Raw genomic sequence first — 8,626 nt, forward strand, 5'->3', positions numbered from 1 at the left:
TCAGGATAAGAATGCCTGTCCAATTGATCACCTGTCAAGGTCACTGGGAGACCTGAATTAGATGATATCTATAAAGTATCCTGCAAACACCTCTTCCCTGTGTGAAGTTTTATTTCATTTTAAAAAACAAAACAAAATAAAACTCCACACTTGCCAGCTTCCTGCAAGGCCATGGTACTGACAATGGACAGAGAAATCTTATCCAGCAGAATCCCTTTCAGGGAGTGACATGTATTTCCCTGGATGGCACAGAAGGAGCCTGAATGTGGGAGAACTGTTCTGAGGAAGACAGGGGGAAATCAGCTGCGTGTTGCCCAGGGGTCACGAGGTTGACAAAGAGAGATGGGAGGCACTAAAGAGAAAAAAAGGTTGTCCAGTCCACGATGAGACTCCTCCCCATGACCCTCCATCTTCAGTAAAGTTACCAAATTCACAAAGGCCTGGGCGCAAGGGGATTTTTGTGAAGACCAGAGAAGGAACCAGGCTTTGCTCCTGGAACCGATGTGGGGCAGAACTGAATAACACACTCCAGCGAGTGGGCATGGAGGCTGAGCGAGGTGTGACGTCATACACTGTGGGCACTCACGCAAGTAGGGCGATGGATTTGAGGCTCCCACGAGGCTTGGCATTGGCGTTTGGGTCAAGTTTAAGAAAATCTCCAAGGGCCTTGGCTGACATCTGGGTTGAACATAATTGGACATCTGCCCCAAGGGCCGTGCCCCTGGTCAGTGCCACTGATGAGGCCCACCGTGTCCTTGCACCAAGAATGCAGTGACTTGCACCTCTATACCCCATGCAGCCCTCGCCCTGCAGCCACAGTACAAGAGCAGGGATCTCAGCACTGGTTTGCTTTTGCTCCCAAACAATGGTTGGTTCAGAGGCCCTTATATGGCAACCACAGATGAACAGCCTTTGCAAATAAAGCAGACCCCTGGAATGGCACCCATATATATTCTGCTGTCAAAAGTAGAGAACTTGTGCAGTAACAGGTCTCCCTCAGGGCCTAATAAACCTCTGTTCTTCTGCTCAGTTACCAGTGACATGCTATTTGCTGGCTTAGAGCGGCGGGCCAATAAGATTAGTATGAGGGACTTCCCTGGTGGTCCAGTGGTAAAGAATCCACCTTACAATGCAAGGGACACAGGTTCGATCCCTGGTCAGGGAACTAAGATCCCACAGGCTGCGGGACAACTAAGCCCCCGTGCCACAACTACTGAGCTCACGCACCTCAACTAGAGAGCCTGCGTGCTGCCAACTACAGAGCCCACGCACTCTGGAACCCGTGTACCACAACTACAGAGCCCAGGCACCCTGGAGTCTGCACTCCACAACTAGAGAAGAGAAAACCCACCGCCACAACAAGAGAGAAGCCCGCACGCCACAATGAAAGATCCCTCGTGCCTCAATGAGGATCCCACGTGCCACAACTAAGACCCGACGCAGCCAAAAATAAATAAATAAATAATAAATAAATCTTTAAAAAAAAAAGATTGGTATGAGGCTCAGAGCTCTGCCCGACACAGTTAGCCTTGTGCCAGAGGGAATGCTACTCCTCATAAGGCTGTCCATACTCTTTGGCCAAATCATCTCCTTCCATGAAATTGATCTGAAGGAAATCAACAAAAGCACAAAGGATCCTAAGATGTTCTTTGCCAAATTATCCATAACACTAAGCAGCTGGAGACATAAAATTGAAACAATAGGTAAAAACAAGAAATGTATTGTGAATCACCACAATGGCATTTCTGCAGCCATAAAATAAAGGTTGGTGCAATATGGTAAGTGCTTTTAATATTAAGCAAAAACACAGACTGAATAGTATATGTGATAGGATTGCAGCTATGTAAAAATGTGCATTGTACATGGACAAGATTAAAGGGACTGTGGAAAATAAAAATTGTTGCAAAAAATAAAAGAACCACAGGTAACTTTTCTTTAATATTATCTTTTATATCATCTTAGTATTTCAGTAGGTTCAAGCCTGTGTTCTTATCCAGCTGTTTATCTACGTCTGTTTTCCCCACCGAGTTCGATTTCATACACCTGTCTCTATCAAGATATTTATAGTTCTGTTTGTGCTGACCTGCTCCTACCTCACTTACCACGTAGATCCTTCTGTAAATGAAACCCACACAATGTTGAGCAAGAAGTGGTTAAACAATAATGTTCCAGGCTGCTGTTGCTTGGGAGATGTTTGATGATACCCCACTGGAAGTGTCACTGTTTTGCAAATGGAGTATCCATTTTCAGTTTGGACTCGGATCAGGAAGTCTTCCCACCAAAGAGTCTTTCAAAACCTTCCCAGCAACCAGTATGCAGAGACCAGAGCTGCCAGGACTGATGAATCCTGATTCTCGCTGAGGAAAGGCAGCTCCAACACCATCGCTGAACAAGATGGTGCCCCTGCACGATCAGTGAGCCAGCGGTGCTCCCGTGTGATGGGTGGGCAAGGAAGTGCCCCCATGAGATGGGTGAGTTGCTGCAGCGTTAGTGGAGCTTCCATTCCCAGGGTGAGCAGGCATCGATTCCTCTGTGGTCAGTAAGTAGAAGTCTAGAACAAGTGATGGGCATTTCAGTCTGGTTCAAACCATGAGGAACCAGAGAATTCTGCCCCAGAGAAGAGGATGTTAACCCCTCAGGGACTCTTCCCTCAACCCTAGCCACCTGGATACCACATCTTTCCTAATTTGGCAACAGAACTCACTGTACAGTCTCTGTACGATTCATTTTCTATAAGATCACGCAGGGGGTGGTATTTAAATCTCATTCAAGAGGCTGCTCTCAGGCATCCTCAGCACACCATGATAAAGTCCTTTAGGACATCAGGGATTGCTCTATAGACACCTGGATCAGGTGAGGCTCTCCGACATCCAGAATCAGGGATCAGCATCCCGGGAAGGCAAACCTGGGAGAGCAACTGCCCCTAGAAACTTTTGTTTGAACAAGCTTGCATCTTTCTGAATCTGAACCTATATCTACTGGATGAGGAAAGTCCTTGATAACGGTTTCCATAAAATCATCACAGAGGAGAAGGATACACAAGCAGATGGTAACACAGGCTGCTTTGGGGGAGGACAAGAGGAAATTGAGGAAAGGGTAAGAGAGAGACTTTTACTGCATTCCCTTTCTGCTTTTCTATTTTTTTTTGAACTACTCATTACCAACTCAAATAAATGGGTGAATAAGGAATGAACAGTTAGGTAAAATTAAACAAAATGAAAATCTGCAGAGATTTGCCAATGACATTTCCCTGAAATGGAGGTTGAGGTTAGTAGGCAATTTAAGAGGTGGCAATAAAAATTAAGGGGTTCCAGGAAGATATCACATAATAGGACCTTAGCCACCATCTGAGCTTATTATTATTTGAAATTCACTCTTTAGAGTTAAGACAATATCTCACCATAAAATACTCACATGTGCCCTTGAAAGGGAAGAGATAAATTTATTTTCATCTAATGCAAATTCAAGCTGAACCCTGCCTACTGCAGGGGGACTGAAACTGGGTCTCCATGACCCTAAGGGTCAGTGCCTGCATTGAGGGGGAAGAAAAAGTTGATGGGAAGCAAGATGTGCTACTGAGATTCACAACAACAACTCCTCAGTTTCTGCCCTCAAGGCCACGAGGCAGGAACCAGGTGTGAGGATCAAGCTCAAGTTCTTCCCAAGCCTGATGCAGAGACAGCTATCCCGGGCAGTGGACCACGGAACCCAGGGCTGGAACACCGAGCGAGCTCGCTGCTCTGCCCGAGAGGCCCTCCGGGTTCCCCACGGGCAAGGGGTCAGCCCTGCTCTCCTCTGCAAAGGGCCTCCTTTTCTCTCCTCGGTGGTGCCACGATGGGGACAGGCCTCGAAAGGAAGAGAAGGAAGCAATAGAGGGAAAATGGAGGAGGCCGCCCGTCTGCCATCAGCAGTGAGACAAGTGCCAATCAATGTGTGATCAGTGGGTGCCCAGCAAAGGACAGGCTCTCTGAGATGAGATGGCATCGCTGTGTCTTTGCCTTTCAACCCTGGGTGCTTTTTAATCACTTCTTGCAGAAAAGGACTGAAGGTGAGGTTTCTTAACCCCATCTGAACAGGGCAACTTGTGTACAAAAGCCTCAATTCGAAAAGAGAAATGAAGCAAAGCAGCCAGTCCTAGCCCTCTCCTGGGGGAAACGTCACTGCTTGTTCAAAAGGCACCTCGAAAATCCAGCGGCCCTCGAAATCCTGGGGTCTGGGTGGCCGTCTGGAGAGCCAGGCCTCCAGACCCCAGGAAGGGGAATGTGGCCCACCCGGAGCTCTGCCTGGGGAAGGAGCACTTTCCTGACTTGACTGAAGTGGGGAGAAAGATGCCTCTTCCTGCACGCGCTACCGGATCACACTGCCGAAAACCCAGCCTCTCTGATGCTCAAGAGCCTTCCATGGCTCCCGGCTGTCTTTCACTTGAGTCTCTTCTTCCCTCTGACACTCAGGGCCTCCAAAGTCTGGTGCTAACCTGGATGGCGACAAAGCTCCTCTCTCCCAGCTCTGTACAGCAGCCAAGACCGTCCCTCCATGTACCAAGCCAGCCCCATGCCGTCCCGTCCCCCCACCTACCTGTGCCAGCACCCCCCAGAAACCATCTCCCCTACTCTCCAAGCTTTCAGAACGTCACTTCTTGAGCTCCGAGCCCTTCTGCACCCCAAATGTTTTCTCTTCGCCCGGGCCATTACTGTCCACTGCTCTGGTCACCTATTCAAGAGGAATGTCCCTCTCTCTCAACTCTTAAGAGCATTTTTTCTGTGTTTTTCTCAGTGTTCGTAACTTTCTCCTTCGCATTTTGTTCCCTGTGTGCCTCTCATGGCTCGGCCCTGGAGAGTGCCCTCAGGGGGGCCCGTGATGGCTGACATGCAGGGTCACCTGTAGATACCGGAGGGACTGGCCTGAGGGACCACGTTCGTGGACACGGGGAGAGCACAGGCCTCCTGAAGTTCTGCCACGTTAGCTTTAGGTAGAGAGCTGAGCTGGCTGACCTGTTTCCTGGTAGCTCCAGGGTTTCATGTGCCTGTGAGGCTATGAATAGGCAAAGCAAAAGGCCTCGCTAAGCATCTTTTCTGCTTGCACCCCCAATCCCAGGTTCAGGGAGCTCCCTTAGGGATCGAGGGAGCTTTAACTCACTCCTCACGGCGGTGGCACAGCTATGGAGAGGGGCTCCTTCCAGGAGCTGACTAATGCCGACCGCCCTCTCCCAGGGAGCCCTCTCCGTTGCTTTGTGGGCTGGCTGTGTTCTTCCTCTGCGCCCCCCGAGTCTCCCAGGCCCTCTGGCCTGCCGGGCACTGGCGAGGAGCCCGAAGAGTCGCCCTGCTCCGACGAACGCGCCCGTGGCTCTGCCCTTCCTCAGCACCAGCACCAGGCCTCCTCCTCCCCGGCTCTCTGCGCCCACAGGGCCCAGCGCTGGGAGTCCTGTGGTTACAGGGAACAGACCGGGCGCAGGGCAGGGACGGAGGGCACAGAGCCATCCCTTCCCTCGTGCTCCCTGCGGGGACAGGAGAGGGAATCTGACTTGAGCCTGTTTTCGGGGTAATTCGGTATCAAACAGCATTGAGGCCTGAAATCTGGCCAAGTCTTTGTTTTGTTTTGTTTTGTTTCCTTTCCTCCAATCAGCCCGGGGCACCGGGGAGTGGGAGGGCACGGAGCCGGTGGAGGCTGCAGGCCGGCTGGGGCTGAGAGGGAACGCTGAGCCTGCAGAAGCGGCCCATTGAGAGCTCCCACTCACAGCCGAGGGCGGGTGGCACCCCGGCCTACTCCCACAAGGGCAGCTCTGTCCTGTGGGCACAGGGCTCCGTCCCAGCGCCTCTGGCTGGGAGAGAACAACATTTCCTTATAAGGCCCCGGCCGCCTTGCCAAGGCTGGACGCTCAGACAGGCTGTAGCTTTCCATTCTCCTCGCCCGGCTGCAGTGCAGGCCTTGAATGTCGCCCTTGTTGTCAGGCCCCTCCTCTCCTCCACCGCCTCACCCCACCCACTTCCATTCCCCGCAGGGGCCTGCGCCACTGAGCCGGATCAACAGCCCGCAGGCCTCTCCCACCAGGGCCTGCTCGGCTCAGGCCTGCTGAAGGCAGCCCAGGGTAGCAGGAAGAGCGGCAGGACGCCGGCTGGGCCCGCCTTGCAGTTCCCTTCCGCAGCCTGTGGCGTCAGCGAAGCTTCAGGCGCCTGTGGGCCTGTCTCCTCAACTGGAAAACTAAGAGCTCATTGCCACGGGGTCCGAACTCTCTGCATGGCACGCAAAGCCCTTCCCAGTGAATCTACGTTCACAGCTTCACCTCTGTTTGCTCCCCGCTGGCCGGGTTCCCCAAACCCTTCCCCTCTCCCCCGCTGGCTTTCTCAGGTAGCCGGGACTGAGCAGGTAGAATGACGTTGATTAACCCCCTAGGGAGGGCCACCTGCAGAGCCGCACCCTAAGTATGCCTCTTCCCCTCCCCAGGAGAAGTGAATCGTTTCTTTCTCTTCTCTCCTCAACATTTGCACGCACCTCTCTAAGAGGCTTTCAATTTTGCAATTGCAATGATATGTTTACATGCCTTTTCCTTCATTAGAAGACAAGTTTCTTGAGGAGCGAATGGATCCTCTTTCTATTCCGAGCACGACCACAGTATGGGTCATACCACTGTCTCCTTATGAATGGTCATCGTGTAAATATCTGAATATACAGTGCTGGGCAAGCCCAAAAGAGACAACTGATGCGCAAACACTTATAACTGATGCACAAAAACTAAAAAGTGCTGTGCACCTGTGAAGGGTAACAACTGTTATCATGCTGCCCTCCACCCCAAACTCTACTCTTCGTGACGCCATTATAACCCCTTCCCCTGTCTGCCCAGTTCTGGAACCTGAATTCTGGGCTCACTGCAAGCCCTCGGCTGTTCAATCTATCCACAATATTACTGGTCCTCGGAATGCCAGTGTTGGGGACTAAAAGGGCTTTGGGAAATTATCCAGTCATTTCCACACTGATATCGTCCATGCAGATGTCACATGGCAACACAAGTGGATTAAACGAAGGGGCTCCAAGTCCTTAGCCTTACCTGTTTTACCATTTCTACATCCTAGGTTCCCACAGCATTCTCAGAAAAAAGAATCAAGTGGCTTTCAAAGTTAGCAGCATATTGATTAATCCAATCTCAACATGTGACAGTTGAAGCAACTGAGCTTCCTAACAGAAGAGTGGCTTTCCTAACATCACACGAGTCACACACACAATCGGGACGTACCTGGGGTCCCTGACTTTTGCCCATCAAAGCCTTGCCCTGCATTGTTGCCTGCTTAGGGCTGAGTAATGATGGATGTAGCTGTGTATCTTGTCATGCTGAGTTCTTATGGGTCTGGGATGTGTCAAGTTCCAAATAAAGAATTTCAGTCTCCGCTAGAACAAACCTTTCTGAAACGGGGATTGGGCAAATTATCAGGTCAGTGATTTGCAAGCACAGCGCAGTTAAGGACTGTCGTGACAGTCTATTCCCCATGATCCCAGCAATAATTTTAAAGACAAAAATCTTATACCGGGATTCAATATCGTTTTCCCCATCCACATACTCATTTTCTCAGAGATGATGTCAACAGAACGAAGACCAAGGCTAATCATGAACTGTGTTCTGACACTACTGTTTGCCACAGAGACAATTTCAGGGTATAAGATGGCTCTGCCTTGGGCTGCATCCAAAGGGTTTAGTTACTTGAACACCAAAATACCTTATTATAATGAGGTTTCTCCTAGGAGATGCCTAAAGGTAGACCCTGCAGGAAGCAAGGAGAAGTAGAAGGAACATTGGGCCAGGAGTCAGGAGATCAAGCCCTGTTCCCATCTCTGACACTGACTGTGAAACCTAAAGCAAATCAACTGTCTTTGTAGGTCTTCAATTTCTCAACTACAAAATGGGAATAATCATGTCTCCAAGACCTTTTCCAAAGGCAGTAAGAATTAGACCAATTAAGATTATGGATATAAACGTGCTCTGTGAACAATAATATTAATTCAAAAAAACCTATGTGCCTAAATAAGAGCTAGTTATTAATAGGGAGTTGTTCTCCCCTTGGGGTTGTTCTTCTGGGTACAGAAGAGAAAAAGCTTCCTTTTCCAGCATCCTGCAATGCTTGCTCCATCCCCCAGCTCCCTCTGGGCCACTGGCAGCCACAGGATTGCTGATAACTTTCCAGGAAATCAAGAGAGAGGGGGGTGCTGCTCCTGCTGAGGGGTTGCTTTGGGAAGCTAGAGGGCAGACAAAGGGAGCATTCTCTCACCCTGCTTTCCCCTTCACTTTCTTCCCAGGCACAAGGAGAAGAGTTTGCCAAGTCCAGGCTCTGGGCAAACTCTGAGTAGATTGGGGAAGTCATTTCTCTTCTCTGAGCCTCCATTTTCCAATATGTGAAGTGAAGAGGTTGAATAGAATGATATTTATGTCTAAGGGTAACAATGTAATTTACTGCCAGAATAGAGACACTTTTGAATGTGAAAAATTGTTAATAATTATGACCATAGCAAATAGGACTGTACCAGGCAAACTGGATGTATGGACATTTTATTAAACCCTGTTTCAACTTGCACTATAACTGGAAAAACAAGAAAACAAAATGACCTTGAGGAAAAAAGATTTTAGTTCCCTCAGTGTGGT

General features: G+C 49.7%; 1 long non-coding RNA gene across 1 annotated transcript; it reads right to left on the reverse strand.

Moving 5' to 3' along the window:
* Positions 1–1,925: 1,925 nt before the first annotated feature.
* Positions 1,926–7,218, reverse strand: LOC309660666. Its single transcript, XR_014263517.1, has 2 exons — positions 5,137–7,218; positions 1,926–2,551 (listed from the first exon to the last, which is right to left on the reverse strand). It is a non-coding gene; the product is annotated as an uncharacterized lncRNA (long non-coding RNA).
* Positions 7,219–8,626: the final 1,408 nt, after the last annotated feature.

This window comes from Balaenoptera physalus, assembly GCF_965194825.1.
Source record: "Balaenoptera physalus genome assembly, chromosome: 4".
Lineage (NCBI taxonomy): Eukaryota > Metazoa > Chordata > Mammalia > Artiodactyla > Balaenopteridae > Balaenoptera > Balaenoptera physalus.